Below are 23,391 nucleotides of genomic sequence, written 5' to 3' on the forward strand. Positions count from 1 at the left end.
TTTACAGATCAGCATTGTAAGGTTTAACTTCTTCATTTCCAATTAAAAAATCATCTAAATTGATCAACGTGGATATTATGTCAACTCACTTCTTAGTTTTTCATTTTTTTTCCACATGCTTCACTGCTGAGATTTGGGTGCAAATCTCCAAGTTTGAAAGAATTTGATAACAGTGTGAAAACTGACATTTTCTGCTCATAATATATCTGTAAGACAGTTAATTTTTGAGCAATGCTAGGTGATAAATGTTCACAGTTTGTATTACTATTCTATTTCTGTTTCCATAAAATATATCCCCCAAGGCCCTTTCAGTACATTTAAGCCATAGTAGAAAAGGGCAGAATGAAGAAATTTATCAACATTGATAAAAGCTGACATTCAGGATACCCTTCAGAGGCCTTCTATGCCAATTTTCCTCACCATGCTTCTTGCAAGGCTTCTCATTTGTTTTCATGATTAGTGATAAACTTTCCTGATGTACACTTTGTATCCAGCTTTTGATTCCTTAAGTATAGGAATTTCCCATCTGAACCTTGCCAAATTAATTTTTCAGATTAATTTTTATCATAGACAATTGCCTATTCAAGTGCAGTATGGATACTCTGCTCTAGAATATTTTAGCAGTGCCCATACACTGCCCCAATTTCAATTTTTCATGCCAATTAATGAATATTCATATAAACATTTTCCCTTCAGAAAACTTTAAAACAATTATCAGTTAAATAGGAGAAACTAATTTTGAAGTACTACAGCTAGACAACAAAGGTCTGAATCACATACAGTGGATTTTTGACCTTGATAAATGAGGATCTCTATCGCTTAAATAGTGGCAAAGAATTTTCAACGTTGGCTGAATCACGGTGTTATTTTGTACATTGGATGGAACAGACATGCCAAGACAACACATTAAGAGAGCCTACAATTGAAGAGATGCCAGGTCATAACGTTATATTCACATGATGCAGAATGAAATACACTGACATATATTTATGTTCTCTGAGTACAAGCAGTATAAATCAGTGACTAATACCTTTTCATCAAGAAAATTATATAGATAAAAAAAAACATGTAGTTTTGAGTAACCATAAACAACATACAACTAGCAACATATAGTCAGAAGTCAATCTTAAATGAGATACAAGTTAATGCAATTAAAATAACTTTAGCATATGTGGAGTTTCTTGCTAGATGTTGTTATTGCTAGTCTGTTTGTGATTTGTTTTAGTTAATTTTGGTTTGATTTTCTTTTAATGAGGAGAAACTTAAAAGCAGGCTTTCGTACTGGAAGAGAATCAAAAGGTGTTCAAGATAAGATATCGTGGATGCTAAAATTAAATTCCTAACTGATAACTTACTACTTCAATTAGCTGAATATGTTAGAATCCACTTAGAATAGAATCATACAATCCTCAGAGTTGGTAGGGACCTTAAAGGCTGTCCCCTGCAATGAACAAGGGAAACTTACCAGGCTAGTTACAGTAATAAATAAATTACTCCACCACCTCTCTGGGCAGCCCATTCCAGTGCCTGAATAATAAGACACTAGATATAAATATAAATAAAGTCTAGAGATCATTTGGTAGAACAGCTGGAAAATTTTTCCTTAGCTATTAATTTAATTGCTATTTAAAATCAGCAATAGGAAAGTTCCCAACAAGAGTGAAGTAAATAAAATGATAACAAACATGTCTTTCTGTCTTTCTGTATGGAAGTGAACTGTGAGGACTTCTGCTTAGATACAGAAATGCTAACATTCACCTATACATCCCTTACATTCAGTGCCTGGGAACTGATAGTAGTTTTTACTTCTGAAGACTCTGAAGACTCTTCTTTTTTAATGCCTAGCATGAAGTCAATTACACATGCTTTCTGAACTGATCTGAAGATTAAAAATGCTAGACTCATAGTACAAAGATAAGAGACTGGGGAAGAAACAACTCTTTCCAGTACTCTTGAGATTATCTGGGATTTATGCATGCTGATGAGGATGAAACTTGGCTCACTGGAAGCTGATTTGCTGAAGTTCCATTTCTGTACTTAGAGCATGTACATATAAGCATAGATAGTCTATGGGAATCAGTATAGGCATATAAGAAAATATGCAATGGATTTTCAGTGTAGATGAATACTTGGTAATAAAATGTCAGTAAGTAGGAAATACAGCCTTGGTCACAGTGACATAATTGCAGTGCTAATCAAGGAAAATGCAATAGTCTCTGGTAAAGTTGACAAGCTTGAGAATTAATCCAGGATTAAGCATTTCAAGATTACTGATTTCCCAGTGAGGAAAAGACTAAGAATTTAGTAATATTTCTTGAATTTCAAAAAGATAAAGCAAGATACTACTTATTTCTAGGATTATACCATTCTCCTTGTGCATGTTGATGTTGTCCAGACATCTTTCCATGACTGTTCCCAAAACTTTTTATGAAACCTTACAATGTACGAATGAAAATCCATTTTGACTGCATAGATGTAGATTCTGGTACATTTATTCCTCCTCCTGTATTATATAATTATATAAAAAAAAAACTTCTCCATCCAAATATATACATAACTATTTACACTACTCTAAGTATTCATTGTAACAGTTATATCCTGGAAGGCAAATACAGCAACTAAATAAATTAACAGTCTAGCTCTTCTATACTACTTATTGCTGTACATCAGATATGGTATCACACTGAACAAGTGAAAACACAGGGAACTCGTTTGTGTTGTCACTTGTGTGTAACTACCAAGGAAAGGCTAATTCTATCTTTTATTCATGTTTGTCATTCCACTCTTAAGATCTGGTTAAATGATAATGATTATAAATATAAAACATACAACTCAATTTCTAAATCTCATATAAAAGCCCATTCAACTTTTCTCCACAAAGAGAAGCATGGATTGTTGGCAGTGTTCCCAGATGAATATAACTTTTTATTACTTCAAACTTTTCCTGTGAAATATTATTTTAACATTTCATCTTATAGTTTGCTATGTTGAGAGGTTGACAAATAACGAGTCTCAAGAAATGGAAGCCAGTATTTCTAACATTTTCTACTAGCCCCACAACAGATCTGTATCACAGGAAGACCAATTCTCTCTTATTCTCCTCAAGGAAAAGCATAGTTAATTTATACTTTAATGATGTGTCACTGAGAAATTATGTGATTGCATTTTACTGGAGAGACAGAGATCGTCACTTTTTTAATACTGAGAAGGTTTAAATTGGCACAACATGCCAACTTGACATGAAGTCAGCATCACATTTACCTGATGTATGTCTGCGTGTCTTTTGCCCAGTGAAAACAGCCAAATATCAGCCATGCTGATTGTTCAGAATTCTGAAAATAATTTACTGTATAGAAAGATGGGGAAGATGAACAACATAAAGTTTATGTTTGATTTCCAGCATCTTGGCTTAAGTCAACATGGAAGATGACTCCTATTCTACCTTTTTTTTTTCTATTATGTATATTTTTTATCTTAATTTAAGGAAAAAAATGGAATAAAGTATGTTATTTCTTATGCTTAGAGACATCATATCAGAATTTCAAAAAAGATGGGATGTAAGCTAAGGATTTGTAAAGGAAAAGGCCTGGTGACAAACAGGACAAGGGGTATGGGTAGTTATCACATCTTGGAGTCCATGGTCAGAATAAATCAGTACCCCGAATTTTTTAGGTTGCCAACTGTCAAGTGAGAATGTATTTTTAAAGTTTCGGGAAGAAGATAAATGGTTTCAATATGTAACTCATACTCCAGTATGGAATTTTTCCAAGTAAGAAAGATATTTTTTGTTAGAAAAGTGAGAACCTCTAGAATGACATGTCATTATTCATGAATCTAGTACCAACTCCAAGTACTCTGACATTGGAAACTATAATGAAGTTCAAAATACTTGAAACTTTCCAAAACACATATTGAAAGATTAATATTTTTTTTTAAAAAAAGGAATGGGAAAATAGTTCTAATTTTAGCTCTTCAGTAGTCAATAGCTCTTTGGCAATCAAGTATTGAAAAACGAGATTTGTCAGAAAAAAATAGCATAGCTATGTACTACAGTAGTAGCTGAAATAGAATTAAAGATATCCAAAATGGGTGAAGTGATGTGAGGGTAACATCTGAATCTCATCACCGGATTCACGTAACCATTATATGCTGTAAAGCAGAGAAAAGTTTAAGGGATTTCAAGGAAGATAGTTCAGTGATTTCGCAGACATGGGTGTCAGATTTGAATGAATGGTTTGTCCAGTTACACAAGGTGGCTTGTGAGAAGAAAGCAAGATGTTTGACAAAAAACAGCTGTATATTGCCAAATACATACATGGGCATTGCTAGCAGAACTGTAGGTTGGACTTAGTGTACTATATATGAGATGAAAGGTTATGTGGAGAAAGGCCATTAGAACATAAAATATATAAGAAAATAACTTCCACTGAGTGCAATAGAGAAGGTAAAGCCAGAGGAGAGAAGTAAAGAAGGAATTAGCAAAACCTAACCCTAGCTATGAAGGGTTGTATGCTTCATGCAGATTGTAGTCTGAGCAGTGGTAATGAATTTGTTACAGAATGCCATCCAAATGCATACAGTCCCTGCAAATTAAAAAGTTAAATCTGTCAAGTTATTTTCTTGATTACAGGTCATTTAAAAAACGGCTCTCTTAAAAAACAGCTTCATAACAAAGGTGACAAGCAAACTTATTTTATATGCTAAAATCTTGGTTCCTTCTTTATTCTGCATAATGAAAATATTTTTAAATTGCTACCTAGCAATTAAATAAAAAAAAGGTAAGTGCTTTGAAGGCCAATGATCAGGCTATCGAGTTATCTATATTTCAAAATATGCTTTTTCTACTCCTTTACTTAAGGCTTCTTTGTCAGTTTGTCTCAAAGAAGGATAGACTTTCAACTAAAGAAATCTTAACACAAGATTTATTTCTTACTTGCAGTCAAACAAGTCTAAAAGATAGAAAACAAGGCATGTGCATGTATGCATGTATATAAACAGTGAAATGTATTTTATAAAGTATCCTCAACAAGAAACAATGACAACAAAGAACTATAACAAAAAATGTGTTCAGAGAGAAGTATTGCAGAGCACTTGATGGGAGCTTGCAGAGATCCAGATATCCATACGGAACAGGTAACACAGAGTTCTCCTTTGAATAAATGAGTTGTCCTTGCCAGCTGGGACTGCAAGGGTCCAGAGTGACCTATTTTTCACCCTTCAGGGAGCAGCTGGGATATCTGACATTTTCTTGTTTAAATGGCTAAGGTCAGAAAAATTCAGACACTGACTTGGAAACTCACACTGGTCCTAATACAGATGTCTGTAGTGGAGCCAATGGAGAGATTTTAGTTGAATATGGCTTAGAATTATTGCACTCTATAAAAAGGAGTGTGTGTCTTGCTTGTAAAGGTCAAAAAAAAATCAGAACAGTATTATATCCATGTTTGTCCTCAGTGAATACTGTTTCATGCACTCAAATTGCTCCATTTCCAAAAGGCAGATTAATTTTTTGAATAGAATGGCTATTTATTTGGATGTCTGAACTGTGCCTCCCAATAACATTTTCTAAAAATGTTTTTAGATGTATTTTTCTTTCAATATATAACACTATTTTTTATTTGGTTTCAAGATGTAACTGTGTCTAGTCTAGTACTACTTTTTGAAAATTGAAAATTATCTCAATTAACTACAGAAATACTCTGAGCTTCAACAGTGTCTAAACTTATGTGCTCTAGTGAGCTGATCATTTATTGTATGGTAAGTCTCAAATGTGGAAAGATTCTAGTACAGTTAATGTTTACTGAATATCACAGAATGTGACAATGTACTGGAGAAATACTGGTAAAATATTAATTAAATAGTTGGGGCATCCCGATGACGAGTGGCAGTACTTTAGCACTTTAGCTCTCGAGCCTGCAATACTGAGATCTAGTGAAAAATCAGGTCTAAGTGAAAGATTAGGACTTCAAACAGAAGTACCACTGATATCATGCTGCACTTCTAATTTGTCAAAGATACAGATTTTCTAACAATTCATAAACCAAATAGCAGTATGAAAATAAAAAATAGATGAATATTAGTAGTAAAATTTGAAATTAACTGGATATGCTAAAATGATGGTATGGTAAAACTGCCTGTAATTCCCCTCATTGGGTGTTTTAGTGTATATGGATGTCAAGAAATGTAGTTAGACACACAATTTTTTAGACCAATATGTATATGTGTGTGCATGTGTCTGCCAGCATACAAACACAATGTCCATTTCATTTAAGCTTGTTCACTGCTTCTTGACATCTAATCAAACTAATGTAATACATTTGCTGTATCCTTAAATATCAGTTATAAGATTCCAATAATGCAGGCACAGAGTAGGACATCGTTTGGAAATGTGTTGTTTCACTGAGCTAAAACATGCTTAATTGCAGACCTGTGGTAGCAAAATTTTGCCCATTTAGTTTAGTTTCCCATCAATTTGAATATTTGCCTACAGATAGTTCCCAAGGAAATGTGTAAACTTGCCCTTTCAGATGATCCTCCATTTTCTAGAACTGAGCTGTACATGTCATCAGTAGACGAGTTTGTGCAAGCCATCTACTCATTCTTCTGCGTAACAGTACAAATATTTACAATAGGCTTTAACAAATGCTTATGCTAGTCTCATCCAGTGTCTGTGTGTCTTACCTAGTGTCTGCATATTTCCTTGTATTTCTCTTATCTACTCAGACTCCTGGATTAGAAAGAAACTTCTGAGAACCAGAAATTGAACTTTTATCCCAGAATACAATTATTGTTAAACATCTACAATGTAGCAATTATATCCATAACACCTCTTTCTTAATATTAGATCATTCTGGTAGTCAAAATAATATCTAACCAGCTGAACTCTCTCTTGTTGTAAATATATAGAGTTAACAGTATTAAATATATTTATATAATCCTGTCTAAATAACATTCTATGGTAAATGCCTTAATGACAGGTATCCAACATATGTACACAATGCTTTCAGATGTAACAAATTGTCCATGTAAGCTTAATTTCTGCAGAAGGGAAGAAGTATGAGGGCAGCCATAAACTAACAGTTTTATTTATCATTATTACACATTAAGATGTTGCTTTTGCAGCTATCTTTGCTTCATCAGATCCATTTAAAAATGAAGTAAAAAACTGCCTACATGAGAAATCTATCAAAAAATGTAACTTCACTGAAATCTTCTTTAAATGAAAGCCTTACATAAAACTGAAATACTTTAAATTTGCTTTCTGTTATGATCAGTGAAAAAACAGGCAATTAAAATATCATTGAAACGTGCCAACAGTGGATTGAGATATATTTGTTAATCATTATAGCTCTGTTGTAATGGCAAAAGAGTTGGAGTACTCTAATAGAAAGATGTTCTCTGGAGTTTTTTGGCAAACTAAATTAACAACAAAATTTTTTAAAAAGTACATATTGAAACTGAGCTTTAAAGCTGAATTCGGGCTCCTAATTTTTGTTCATTAGTTCAGTTTTCTCTAATTAAAGTATAATTCTTTGAAATAGAAGATAATAGAGAATGAAGTACTTAAGGATCTAAGTCTCTCAAATTTTTCACAAAAGTCAACTTAATTATTACAAATTTTTATATTTTTGGAAATGTTGGTTTAGTTTTCAATTTCAGAAGGCACTGTGGGTAGTTACAAGAGATTATGAGCTATACTTTTGTGCCCCCTCTCAGGATCATTAATATTTGGATCAGCCTCAGTCTGTTTATGACAGTGAGAGGAATCCTCCATGTCCATTGCTCAGTGTAAAATACATTTTTTTCTGAGTATCGAAAAATAGAATATTGATTTCATAGTTCTCTTAATAGATTTTTGACCTATTACAGCATTTTAAGATGAAGAAATCATATATATATTTATTTCAAAATCAAATGGTGTTCTCCTATTTTTAGTATACTCACCTGCAAAGTCTAATTATGCTCAAGATTATTGAAAAGCACAGTTGATACTGTAACAGTAAACATCAGAAAATCGAATAGCTTATGCGTAGCCTGACATGATCCAAAGGCTTACAGTTCTTTCTCGTCCAGCAAGAGGAAAGGACTTCAACAGCTTGATAACACGATTATTAGATAAATGCTTGCTTAAAATACCCATGTTGAAATCTATACTACCATCTCCTCTATACATTTCTACAAACACATAAGAATATATATTTATTCTTAGGCTAGACAGAATAATAAATTGTGGAATCAACTACATTATAAAATTATAGCAAATAGATAATACAATGATGATACTGAATTATTAATGAGCTTTTAAAAAATAATAATAACCTTTTTTTCTCATCAGCCAAAGGGTTCTTAGCAAATATAAATGTCAGTGAACAAAAAAGTTACAAGTTTTTATTTCTTAACATAAGAAAAAAGAAAGAAAATCTCGTGATACACACCATCAACAATAGCCACATAATAATAATTTGCTAGGTTTTGTTAAACCTTTCAGAACATTATCAGTTTTTTTGTTTGTTTGTTTGTTTTTTATGAGTTATTATTTATTAACATAGTCAAAGTGTGTATCTTTCTGGTATTGTTTTGTTTGCTTGTTTATTCTATGGAATTAATTGCTGTTTATCTGTGGTTTCAGAGACATGAAATTAAAGTCTCCCATGCGACAAATTTAATAGCAGGTATATCAGACCCCAAGATTCTGCCTGCTAGCACATCTCTTTCGTGTTAGTTCCTATGCAAGAATTATCCATTCTAATATTTGTCACGGTAAGGATATGAGTCTGATGCGCAGCTCCTTGGAAATGTCCTCCCACTGGGTTGCAAGGCTCAAAAAGAACCTCCCTGCTTCCGTGAACTCCTTCTCAGTGGGAGGAGTATAGCTGCAGCTAGGCTTGGTCTTAGTCCAAAAGACTTCATGGTTTATGTCTAAAGGATTGTGGGTAGACACTTATCAGAGTCAACTTATGCCTGTCAGAGCCATCTTACTGAAACAGGCATTTCATCAAGGCTTGCTGTGTGGTTAACTACAAGCGTGGGGGTGGGAGGGAGCACAGAACCCAGTGTTTGGTACTGCTATCCCAGCTTTACCGAAGCGACATCTTCACTAGACCAAGTCCGAGCTGTGATGGTTCCCTGCCACTCTGCGTGCTACGTGGCTGATAAATAGCTGGTACATGGCTGGCAGGTGACCGGCACGTGAGCTGCACAGAGACCTCACAGCCTGGTGTTTTTTCACTAAAGGTGGTGGAGTAAAAAGGTACAGAAGTGGCTGCATAGCAAACACTGGCTTCAGTACTTCCCTTAATTAACAACACAACACTTTGTTAAAATACCTCTCAGCACAGATGACTCAGTCTCACCTCGTTAAGACTCTGGCCCTCTGCCAACGCTTTGTTGAAAAGAGGTACTCCATTAGATGAGTCTAACTCATTCTCTTGTCCAAATCAGCAGATATTGCCATCTCCCTCACTTTGCAGATGATCTCTGGGTTAAATATAATTATTGGGTAGGCTTGAGATAGTAGCCCTAACACAGCAAGTGCCTCTATTAGGGCAATTCTACATTTCTTGTCATTTCAATAAACTACTTACTTTCAACTATACGAACATGTTTCAAGGAAAGACCTGGGGCATGGTGACTCTGTTAAGAGGCTACATACAATCTTTTAGACGACGACCTCTGAGAAAGAGTTTAGGGAGCAGGGAGGTCCTTTCTAAGCTCAGTGGGAGGGCTTCTCTAATGAGCTCAGACTCTAACAGTTAATGTGACTGTAGAAAATTGGTGTAGTTGTCATGGACAAATTGCTGCCAAAATTTAAGTATGCACCATCCCAATCAGGAATAGACTAGGTCCGAAAATGTTGGAAAGATGAGAACAAAATGTTAGAGCAGATTAAAATTAGCTAAAGGCAAAGGATTTTTTGTGCCATACTGGATGCTTATTTATTTTACACTCAAAGGAAAATTAAAGAGTCTCCTCCACCTGGAAGAATTCTAGAATATGCTGCACTGAAGTCACAAAATGAAGTACTGAAAACATCATTGACCTTTGAAAAGGAGAACCAAGAGATACAGGGGACAGAGGTAGATAACCTTATGATTGAAATCCCAAACTGGAAAACAGAGTATATGGAACTGAAAAATGCTATTGACCTTAGCTGATGCAAGAAAGGCAATGGCAGGAAAAATTAATTTTTTTACTAAACAAGATGCTGTCCTCTGTCTTGGCTAAAAAAAAAAGTCTGCAAGTTAATACATTGTGCAGATCACAAGACATGAGATGGAGACATATGGTATGCTGATGAACCTGTGAAAAATTCTGATTATGATCTTACTCCAAAACCTGGAACTATACAACTGTTGATCAGAACCAAATCATGAACAAGGTAGATGACAATGTTTGTAATACTGTACAAAATATCCTGTGATCTACTGCTGAATTTGTACAGATGAAGGAAAAGTATTATAGACATCTGGAAGAATCTAAGGCAGGATATGTGTAGTAAATATCCCTTACAGGGGTGGGGCAAATCCTATTTGGCAAGAAAAGGGCAGGAGACCATTGGACCCTGGAGTGTTTTTAGCCATTACACTGAGTTATCACAATTACTCACTGCATGTGCTGCCTGTTGGGCCAGCAGCATAGGCTCACATGGAAAGGAGATCCTTTTGTTATTAAGACCACAAGGTTCTCCTAATTTATTGCATTCATGTAAAATGCAGCTTGCAGACAGGCAATGTAGGAGAAGCATGTTTCAAGGAGACCCCCTATGTCTTCTTGATCTCAATCCGTCAAGGTTAAGTCCCCTTATCCATGGCCTTCCAGATAGCCTAAAGACATTTGTAGCTGTTGTCCAGGACTACATATACTGAGCTGAGTAGGATTAACCTCTGGGCAGCCACCAGAATTCCCTGATAGGCTTGCCAGACCCACACAATTAAGCATAAGACAGAGTTCAAATGTAATGATCTTTGGCATAGAGCCTTAGCGATGGGATTGCCCTGATAGGTACTATATGGCACATCCACTGCCAACCTCCAATTTCTGATACAATCTTAAACTCAAGAATCAATTTAACAGTGAGAAATCAGCTAGCAGGAATGAATCGATTCCTGTTAGACTGGTGCCTTCTCTCCTATAGTGGGATCTAATTGACTTAGCAGATATCCTGACAAAAGATTACATCTCCAGGAAGGGCAATGAGCCACCCCGCCCAACAGGTGCTAGCTATACAGTGTCTCTAATCAGTGTCCCAAGCATGTCATCATCATTGCAGTAGGACCAAGGAGAATTTTTGACAAATTTCCTCATGGATAAGATTCAAACATCAATAATGACCAAGAAAAGTGCTGAATTACTAAACATGAAACTCAGTTGGCAAAAGGTAAAATTCATCGGTATTGATTAGATAATATAGGAATGCTCCAAAGCCTAAAATTGCCCTATGATTCCCAGGTGAGAAGAAATTGACTTAGTAGTAGGAATTACTGGTCGATGCTGCCAAAGCATCTATTGGGAATAGATTTGTTGTAGGGCAGAGTAGAAACCCAATGTGTCAGTCTAGACTTTCCCAGGATGAGATGATGGAGTAATAGCATGACTTGAAGAGGATGAACTTAAAATTATACATTTATTAGGTATTTCTATATATGTACTCCCACCAGCTCTTACTAATGTAAGGCAGTGCATCCTGCCAGCAGCCATTCATTCAGGAACTGCCAGGGTGATATATGTATTATCATTTGTGCACACTCCCCCTATAAGTCCCCTGTCTGCACTATGCTTTGGTCACATAAGCAAGTTGCTCAACTCATTTTTGTTCAAGCTGGGTGCAAGATAACCGCATAGATTAAATCACATTCTTGCTACAATTCTCTGCCTATTTACATTCACAGGTAGCCTGGTGACTTCCTACATTGTTGAAATGCAAAGCACTAATTCCTCTTTAAGTTACATATATCATGTGCTTATATCTCTGCCAAGATGTCTGAACTTATTTTTTACCAATAGTAGAAAAAGTAAAGACTGAAAATGATTCACTTAATTAATATGGCTTGCAAACAAATGCATTTCAGTGTACCTTTGCCTCGTTAAAAGTTAATTAACTTATAACTTTTATTACAGGGTAGATAACACACAATAATAGAAAATTTTAGTTTTTTTAATGGTTTGAAATATCCACTTGGCACATCTTATTAATTACTCTGTCTATTAAAATGAATGTCTTTTTTATAGGAAAGTGTTAAAGAATATGCAGTTTTAAAAATTCTTTAGCATTTCTCTTTAATTTTGAATATGAGACCATAAAAAAAAAAAAAGCAAAAAATTTTTATGTTATTATTTCAATGTGTGTAGAGTTATGTGATGTATATGTACATATATGTATATATAGCTATCTTTTTTTTTTTTTTTTCCCTATTTTCCTTTTCTGTCTTATTTTTTGATCTCAATCCACAAATTCTATTTTTCTCTCCCTCATCCTACTGGTTGGTGTGAGTGAATGAATGGCTGGTTGATGTTTAGCTGCTTGCCAGGTTAAACATTTGCCTGAACATAATTTTATAAGGAAAACGAGGCTATATATTCTATCTCCAAGAATATGGAATTTAAAGCTTTGGACAAAGGATACATCTGGGAAAAGTCATACTTCATCAGTACCACTGTCCAAAACACCTGGTCATGTTTGATTTTCCTACTTTGAAAAACTTTCTGTAGGTGAACTCAGATAACCAGTGAAGAATAAATAGTGCTCAAATCACATTTTCACTTTGTTTAAAATTATGGTGCTGTATTTCCTCAGAGCAAACTCTAACAATCTTTATTATTGAACTTGTAGGTCATGGCATAGCATGGTTGCAGTACACACTGGGTCAAAGACAGTGTACTAACATGGCACATCAAAAAATTTTCCTTTTAACACCAGCTATAAAGCCTAAGAAAGAAGTATTTTTAAGTTTAATTCAAAGATATATCTATGAACAAATAAGCTATTTTTTTGTAACAAAAGAATATTGCGTGAGCCAGCTTAGCCCTTCACAATTTAAAAAGCTCCATGTACAGAATGTAGTAGACAACAGCAAAAGAAGCAATAGAAACTTCAACAAGTGAAACTTCTGCTATGAAGATAAGAATATTAGCACAACAAAGTGTGCTAGAAAAAAGCATTGATATAGCTGCTGGAAACCTTCTGAAATACTCCCACTAGTAACATTTCTGCCACTGATGTTCTTTTTGTGTGTGTTCTCAAATGGTTATCTACCTACCAGTTCATAATATTACTGTGTTACCAAAGTAACCAACTATATGATAACTGTCATGTTTACAACATAAAGTCCTAAGAGAAAACCAGCACTGAAAGTTTATGTAGACTTTTCTTATACAACTTTATGTATTTATTGTACAATCTTTTTTTTACTCCTGTTAGTCCCCTTCCATTCCAACTTCTTACCAGATCAGTAAACTGGTTTCAGCAATTCATGACATGTTTTTAAGGAGTACCCTTTTGAAGCTTGGTGAACCTAACCAAATAAGTTGTCTACTTCTTATGGCAAAGCATTCTTTTTTTTTCCTTTCCAAGCACATCTTCCTGTATACTCAGAATAGATCACCTTCTAAAACAGGTTTATGTAAAGAAAACTAAAATAAAGAGTTGCAGAGAGTTGTTTTAATAACTTAGTTCTCCTTAAATCCTTTCCAGTACTATTTACCAGTATTTTATTTAAAAAAAAAAAAAAAAAAAAAAAAAAAACTTGGTAAAGAAAAATATTGCCACATATGGCTTAAGCAGTGTCAATCCCAAAATAGAACTTAAATTATGTGTTGTAATCTATTAGCTTTTGCCCCTCCTTTGAAATGGTCTACTGCTTTGATTGCAAAGATGATTTTTTGGATTTATGATATCCTGTATTAGACTAATGAAAAATACTGTGGTAGAGGACAAGCAGTATTTGATAGAAACACTTTTCTAACAAGAATACATTCACCTGAGGCTGAAACCATTGATTAAATGGATGCTAGAAAACTTGTTTCAAACCTGGGAATCTTATAGCTGTTTGTACGAACAGGATTCCTTTTGAAAATCAGAACATATCTTTACTTTTTTGTTTAACTGCTTGGTTTGGATCTTTAAATTCTGCTGGCAGATTGGAGCTTATTTAGAGAACACCACAAGCAAAAAATTTAGGATTCTGGGTTTGTTGGTTTGTTTGTTTTGTTTTTGTTTCCCTCCCCCCCCCTGCCCCCCCCCAGTGCACTACTAATTTGTGCAGCTCAAAAACAATTTATGTGTCAAATTAAGGCACCTGTAAATGGTGGTGACTTGAGGACTACACTGACCAAAAGCAGTAACATGGACTTAGCCATGGTTGTTTGTTTTGTGTTGTTCTTCTTGTTTTCTGTAGCTAAGCTTTGTTATAGAGAGAAAAAATATATGACATTTATGTAAGACAATAGGAGATTAGACCCAGCCAGTACAGTTTTATGAAAGGCAGATCCTGCTCAACCAACCTCATCTCCTATGAATAGGTGACTTATCAATGGATAAGGGAAAGGCTGTGTATCTAGTCTACATAGACATTTGCAAAGCTTTTGTTTCTGTTTCCTCACATTATTTACTGAAGAAGCTGGCAGCCCGTGTCTTGGACAGATGTACTCTAGACTGAGTAAAATATTGGATGGAGAGTCAAGCCCAAAGAGTGGTATGAATGGCTTTAAATCCAGCGTTAAGACCAGCCTTAAGTGGTGTTCTCCAGGGGTCAGAAATGAGGCCAGCCCTGTTTAATATCTTCAGAGTTGATCTGGATGACGGAGTTGAGATTACCTTCAGTATGTTTGCAGACGACACCAAGTTTGGAGGAAACGTTGATCTGCCTCAGGGTCAAAAGGCCCTACAGAGGTTTCTGGACAGGATGGATCGCTGGGCTGAGGCCAATGGGATAAAGTTCATTAAGACTTAATGCTCAGTCCTGCACAGTTCATATGTTAGTCCAACCAGTTTATTATAAATCCTAATTAGGGAGACGGGGAAGGGAAGGAGGGCGATAGAAAAGATAGGAAAGAAGCAAGAATTGCGTAAAGCAGGGATAGTCACCACCAGGATCCAGGAGCAGTCCTGTTGCACGACGTTTCGAAGGTCCAAGGCAGAAGCAGCAGGGGGGAGAGCAGCAGCGTGGCCGGCCTCGGGCAGCAAGCAGGCAGCAGGAGGAGTCGCAGAGCCAATCCGGAAGGAAGCAGCAGGACTCAGGTAGAGGGCCCAGGAGAGTCCGTCAGTATGCAGGCATTCCGTAGTGAGGAATCTGATGGCAGACACCTTTGTTCTTCTTCAGCATCGTGGTAGAGCGCAGAGCAAGCCCAGGAGGGAGAAAATGCAGAGCAAGTTCGGGAGAGAGAAAGACAGGTCGTGAGGCTTCTTCATAGCAGAAACCTCTTCTTCTTCATGAGGAATCTGTTGCCAGAAAACCTCACCTCATGATTGTAGGTCCCCATTTTATCCTTCTTCTCTTTCTGCCTAGGTGACATCCCTGGATGCTTGAGTGAGTGTCATGTGAATACCCCCTGAGATGGCCATCTTCCTCGAGATAAGCCCACACAAAAGACCGTTTCACAGCCATTAAGCTGCAGCTTATCTCTCTCTTGTTGCCCCTGATCTTGTCCATCTGTGCCCCTCAGACAAAGGATTTCACAACCCTTGCCCAGGACTTGCCTGAACTTGTTCATCTGTGTCCTCAGCAAGCTTTGAGACAATGGTGTAAAAGAATAATCTCTTACACCTCCCCATTAGATATTGAAAGGCTGCTCTCAGTTCACCTTCTCTCCTCCAGGCTGAAGAACCCCAACTCTCAGCTTTCCTCCTCATAGGAGAGGTGTTTCATTCTATGGATCATTTTTGTGGCCTTTCTCTGGACACGCTACCATAGGTCTAAGTCTCTCCTGTACTGAGGATTCCACATCTAGATGCAGAAATTAGAGTGTAGGCTCCAGCACCTAGCCCTGGGGGACACCACTTGTCACCAACCTCCATCAAGACATTGAGCCATTGACAACCGCTCTCTGGTGTCAGTCCTGCCGGCAGCTCTTCATACATCCTGTCCTCTGTAAGGATGGAACAAGTCTGAGACTAACTCACTGAATGCATACAAGTCCATGGAGCTGAATGACATGCATCCTAGTCTCCTAAGGAAGCTGGCTGATGTGGTTGCTGAGCCTTTGTTCATTGAATTTGAAGAGTCACAGCTGTCAGGCAAAGTCCATGAAGACTGGAAAAAGGGAAACATCACTTCAATTTACGAGACTGGGAGGAAGAAAGTCTTAGGGATCTCCAGGCTGGGGACCCTCACTGCTGTGCCTGGGAAGATCATGAAACAGAGCCTCCTGGAGGACACATTAAGGCACATGAGGAATGAGTGGGTGATCTGAGACAGCCAGCGTGGGTTCACCAAGGGAAGGGCATGCCTTACCAATCTAGTGGCCTTCTATGATGGAGTGGTGGCACTGGTTGACAAAGGGAAAGAAGGCAACTGATGTCATTGCCTCCCACCACATGCTTATCTCTAAATTGGAGAGATAAGGATTTGAAGAGTGGATTATTCAGTGGATAAGGAATTGGTTAGAAGGTTGCAGCCAGAATGTTGTGGTCAATGGCTCTATGTCCAGGTGGAGGTTAGTAATGAGCAGTTTCCCTCATGAGCCTGTCCTGGATCTGGTACTCTAACATCTTAATCAGTGACATATATGATGGGATTGAGTGCACCCTCAATATGGCAGGAGGGATACCATCCAGAAGGACCTTGATAAATTTGAAAGGTGGCCCCTTGTAAATCTATTCAGGTTCAAGAAAATAAAAGGCAATGTTTTGCACTTGGGTTGAGGTAATTCCTGATATGTATACAAACTTGGAGAAGTAATTCTTGAGACTAGCCCTGCTGAGAAGGATTTAGGGATCCTGTCAGATGAAAAACTTAACATGAGCCAGCAGTGTTCACTTGCAGTCTGTAAGGCCAATGGTATCCTGAGTTCCATCAGAAGAGAGGTGGCCAGCAGGGTGAGAGAGGTGATTGTTCCCCTCTATTCTGCCCCCGTGATGCCCTAGCTGGAGCTCTATGTATAAGTCTGAGACCTCCAACATGTGAAAGATGGGGAGCTTTTGGAGAGTGTCCAGAGGAGAGCCATGAAGATGATCCAAGGATTGACCATCTTTCTTATGAAGACAGACAGAAGGAACAGGGCTTATTCAGCCTGGAAAAGAAAAAGCTGCAGGGAGACCTCATTGAGGCTTTCCAGTTTTTAAAGGGAACTCATAAACATGAGGGAAATCAACTTTTTACACAGGTAGATAGTGATAGGACAAGGGGGAATAATTTTAAACTGAAGGAAGGGTGATTTAGATTGGATGTCAGGGGCAAGTTTTTTACTGAGAGAGGAGTGAGATGCTGGAACAGGTTGCCCAGACAGGTGGTGGATGGCCTGTGGTGTTCAAAGTTAGTTTGGATAGGGCCCTGAGCAATCTGATCTAGTATTTGACTTAGCGTCTGGCAAACCTGCCTGTGGTAGGAGCTTGGAACTTGATGATCCTTGAGGTCCTTTCCAACCCAAGCTGTTCAATGATTCTATGTTTCTATGATTCTCCCTTTTTCTAGAATTGAGATGAAGCCCTTACTGCCTCCTTCAATGTGAAGTTTGGGTTCCATGTTCATGCTTAACTCTTTAATTTTTTAAAATCTCACTGCTCGCTTACTTGTCCATCAGACTCCCACTTGTAGGATCTTGGTAAGGCCTTTGGTTCTTAGTGAAGCTCTTTGCCTTTTTCTGAGCTCTCTAGCACAGCTAAAATTCTTCAGGGAGTTGGTCTTTCTCCGTCTAACCTAGTTTGGCATACATCAATATATCCAACTTTTAGTAAAAACAGCAAAAAGTGCTTGTCCACTTCCTCCTCTTTTACTCCTATGTCAAGTAAATCTCCATTTCATTTTGTAGTGTTTATATATTTGTTTGAAATTTTTTACTCCTTCTAGAGCATCATAGAAGACAAAAGAGGAGGAGTCGAAAGTGTAATCTTGTCTTCACTCCAGTAACTATATTCTGTACACCAGTTTAGGTATACATAGCTTAGAAATATCTCAAACTTTTCATTTGCTATCTAGACAAACTGAATAACTTATAATGAAGCTATATTGGATGACATTTAATTTTAAAATGGTTCTAACAGAACTCAGATATTCCCTTTCTGGCAGCTGAGATAATCTGACTTTTTAATGAGGGTGAGAAGCTTATGAATATGAATTAAGAAACATTTTTGTATTTAAAGATTGACTGTCAGAAGGTCAAGAGATCTGATGTGATTTAGATCATGTATTCTTTTTCAACATCAACTGAAGAGACCTATTGGTAATCATCCTGAAGCCTGCAATAATAAAGCAAGAAAATTCCAGCTTTTACTCTAAAAAAGATTAAAACAACATGAAATAATAGAAATAGTAGCATTTTGTTCAGCCTGGAGAATCACAGAAACAGTAATAGTTATGGGTCCCCTTTATGAGTCTCTTTTATACAACTTTTCTGATAGAAGTTTAGAAGGGATGTTTCTGTGTAAGTATATCTGTATATGCATGCGTATACATATGCATATGTGCAGAAAATATAGATGTACAAGACTTAGACAGAAGTCTCACAATTTAATATAACTGAGAGGGAAATAGAGAAGGAGCTTTTATAATGACCAGTAGCTTTTCTGCCTTGATATTTTTTCTTTTTGAGTTACTCAGAATGACTCCCGGATCTTGATTAAGGCCTCTCGGCAACACAGGCAAAATTAAATTTTGTAGCTCCATGGGTGTGAAGCTGAGAAGGTCTGGAGCAGGAACACAAAGCCACAGGGGAGCTGCAGGGAGCTCGGCTGCTTGCTTTTGCTCCTGCTGCCTGGCAGATGGGAAGCTGTGAGTAGCAACTGCTTCCACACCAGCAGCCGCTGTCTGCCCACTTTCCAGAATGCTAGCATAGATCAATCACGTATCGGGGTCAGGGACATTGTTTGCATGCCCACTTTGCCTCTGTCTACAGACAGATTTTTCTATGCATTTGTGTTACATGTATGTTTTCTGCACAACATTGCAACCCTAATGTGAGTCATCTTTTAAAAAAACCCTGTTTATAGAACATGATATCGTGAAATATAATATTTTTAAAACATGTTGATGCTAACACAAGTGGCTTTTTATTAATCCTTTCAGTTTGCATTATCTTTGTATTCTTTGAAAATAAATGAGGAAAAAATGAAAAAAAATGCCTATTTCCTGAGAAGGTCTTGGATAAATGAACTCTTTCTATTTTGTTTCAGCAGGCTGCTAAATTAATATATATTCATAGAGAATCACAGAATCGTATGTCTAGGGATAAGGCATCTACCACCTGTCTAAGCAACCTCTTCCAGTGTTTCACTATCCTTATTGTAAAAAGCTTCTTTCTTATATCCGATCTAAATTTCCCCTCTTTTAGTTTGAAACTGTTTCCCTTTGTCCTGTTACAACAGACCTGCTAAAGAGTCTGTCCCCTTCTTTCTTACAACTCCCCTTTAGACACTGGAAAGCTGCTACCAGGTCTCCCTGGAGGCTTCTTTTCTCGAGGCTGAGCAGTTTTATCTCTCTGGACATTTCTGTGCCCAAAGAGGATATTCTTGAGGAAGTTCTGATTAGAAATAGAGTTCATTTTCACAAGATGAAAGATCCTTCTTAGTCATACTGTATATTTGAATCCCTGGTCACACATCTAGCAGCCAATGTGCATTACATTTTAGAATGCTATTTTCAGTGCATGTAGTACTGGTGATATTAAAGATTGCCATAGACTTTTCAAATATATACACACATTTTCACAATACTTAGAGTTGCTCTAAGAGTCTGAGCTATTGCTGTTCAGTTTACCAGATTGTATTTAACTGATTGTATTTAACAGTATTTAACTGTTTGAAAGTACTTTCAATGTGGTTTTTGTGTTGAAAACTCTTCATTGAATCTGTTTTTTATTAATAACATTTTAAGAACCAGGTGGTTTCCTTGTTCAGAAAGCCAGTTGTTTCTGCGTTCCTGCTCTTAGTTGCACGTGTTATTACAAAACAATTTCATATGTATAGATTGCTTTTGATACTTACAGGAAAGAAGAGCACCTGTTGTTTTTGAAGACTTGTTAAAAATTCTGGTGAACTGTTCCTTAATTCTATAATATTTTATTTACATAATATTCTTATTGTGCACTTAAATTCTTAAATAAATATATTCGATGAAAATCATGTATATATACACACATGCAGATATAAATGTAAAACACATATATGATTTACCTCATGGACTCATTTTAATGTTCGTAGAAACTACGAATGGAGAAGATTAAAAAAAAACTTCCCTTGTAATTTGTCCTCAAGACTGATTCACTTAAATCTTTAAAGCCATACACCGCATTCAAAGGATTCTGGAGATACTCAATCAAGAACATGTTTCTTCTATACTTTAATCAGCTATAAAAACTATTGGTAGAATTTAAAATCTGTACTGCTTTTCAGAGTGGCTCTCCATGATAATAAAATGGGCAGTCACCACAGACTGTTAATGTTTTGAAAGGAATCATTTTCATCCAGTATTACTGGGCTTTTCCCAATTTACTTCTGAATGTCTAGCTTCACCAGATATTAGATAATGAAGAAAGCAGGACAGTGAATAAGCGCATATATATCACTGTACTGTAGGAAAAAAATTAAATAAATAAAATTATGAGTTAAGCAGCACAGAATCAGGAAAAAAAAAATTCAAAATCTATCATTCATCCATCACAGAAATCTACTGGAGAATGTTAAGTCTTCAATTTTTTTTTTATTTATTTATTTATTTTTTTTTTAGATTCACATGAGCCTAAATTCAGGTGAATTAAGATGTTATTTTATTGTTGTTTGTTTGTCTGTACTTGTGTTTGTTTGTTTTAACCAAGCAGATTTATCCTGCATATCTATTTGCTTCCTAGGGATTAATGATATTAGAATTATTTGACTGAGAGAGATTTTCATTTACTCATTCATTTTAGTCTGTCATTTCTTCCGTGTTCTGTGACCTCATTACAAACGATAACTAACCATGACATCTTTATGCTGTGGCCAGAAGAGTGGAACAGATCCCTTTGAAACTAATTTTGATTCTATTCTTTATTTTCTCTGTTCAGCACAGACAAAATAAAAGCGTGATAATCATTATTTGGAGAAATATGGATAAATTCCAGCTAATAAAACTTTGCCAATAATTTCCTAGGAGTAAAGAGCTGTATTATCTTTGGCATTTTTAAGTTTATCTCACTGACCATATACAGACTTGATTTTAGAGCATATGGATAAATTTTGATACAGTACTCCTACATTAAAGTTTTGAAAGCCAGAGCTACTAGTAGTGTGATTCAAAATTTGATGTTGAAAATAATATTAACATATAGTTAAACGCACACAACATTTCTAGATAATTTAAGTCAGAAAAATAAAAGAATCAATCACTGGAAGTTCAGCAAGCTGAAAAAAACATTTTGAAATTAAAATTGTTACTGTTGAACTGAAAAAAAAAAAAAAAAAAAAAAAAAGAGGAATTTCATAAGATCAAAGGGGAAGAATTACATTCTCAACAATATAAATAATTGCTTACAATATATTTTCTTCACCACAGGACATTTTAGCAAAGGAATATCTCCTGTACAGATCTTTCTATATCTGCAGCTATTACATTTTGGGGTTGGGAGAGAAAGAGGGGGGAAAGAATGAAAGAAGAGAACAAGTTTGTTTTCTTGTGTTGCTATCAAAAAGTCAGTATTTTTGAAATGGATCTAATGTGCAGTACAATCTGGAAGTAACCTGGACGTAACAATGTACCGATGAGTAAATCAGTGTGTAAATGGAATTTTTACCTTCTAAATAATTTTCAGATGTTTAGTGTCTGACTTGATTCTTTAATTCTTTAAAAAAAAAAAAAAAAGGTAGAATTTTCTCTGTGTCCAGTGTTCTTTGTACCAAGTGTTTTTAGATTTTATTTATTTATTTATTTTGTAGGTATAATACCATTTGATGAAGGACTACTTCAGTTCTTGTGGTTTATTCAATTACCTTTATACTCTTTATTTTGATGTCACTTAGAAAATGAGAGCAACATGTTAAAATACTGGCAACAGTTAACAATGCTGAAACAGTTAAACTACCTCCAACTAACTCCTTCGAAATACAGGGCATCTTTGATGTTTGTATCTTGTGGTTTCCTACCATTGAATGAGCCTATATTATAGTTACCTGCATTATGATGTTTTAGTGCATTGAGTTATGAGGGCTTCTCTGAAAGTAGTGTTTCCTATTTCATGATGTAGGCCCCTCATACCTCAGATATTGGTGGTATGGCAGTAGCTGTTGAATCTTCCCACCAATATCACGTTACATTTTGTTGTCATGCGACAAATGGCAGCAGAGAGACAATCTGACTGAATGGAGTCTGACATGGAAGTGCACATGAAGCAAAGGTGTGTCATTGAACACCTCATGAAGAAAAAATTGTACACACTGACATTCCCTGATTCTTGCTGAATGTTTATAGAGACTGAATAGTGAATGTGAGCACAGTGAAGTGGCATGTGGTGTGATTCAGTAGTGGTGACAGTGCATCACCTCAGTTGGTGCATGTTATTATGAGCATAGCATTCAGGCTCTTGTTCACTGGTGATGAAAATGCATAGCTAATGGTGGTGACTATTCTGAAAAATATTGTTGTGTAGCTGAGGATTGGATCTATCAAATAGTATTATTGTGTTCTTTGTATCTGCTGTAATTTCCATGCAAAATAAATAGCAGGTATTATTTTTTTGAATGACCTACGTATATTCAGCCCAAGACAATTTCTATGCACTAAGTGCAGCCCAGGCAAGACAAAAGATTGGATACCCATGCCCAAGGTGATCAAGACATATCAGTAAAACAAGGAAACAAATAAACAAAGAAAACAAACACTATAAAAAAAAAAAAAAAAAAAAAAGAGAGAGAGAGAGAGAGCACAGAAGGAGAATATCGCTTCTTTTTGAAAATACATTTCTAAAGAAAGTACTCGTATTTTTCTTTGTCATCAGCGTCTATTTCCTTTGAATAAACTTCAGTTTAAATTTAGCAATGTTACTAAACTACGAAAGGTGAACTGTAATAGGTTGCTAGAAACAGACCAGATCTGCCAGAAGTTCCAGATCTCAAAAGTGAAATAAATAGATTTTTAGCCATTATTTTCTTAAAATTGTCTTGGTACTAGAGTATAGTATGTTAATATTTATGATCAGCAAGTAATAGAATCATAGGATAGCTTGGGTTTAGATGTAGTTAATCCAAATATCTCCTCTTGGTGACTAAAA

This window comes from Phasianus colchicus, chromosome 3 (assembly GCF_987193195.1).
Source record: "Phasianus colchicus chromosome 3, bPhaCol1.hap1.1, whole genome shotgun sequence".
NCBI classification, from domain to species: Eukaryota; Metazoa; Chordata; class Aves; order Galliformes; family Phasianidae; genus Phasianus; species Phasianus colchicus.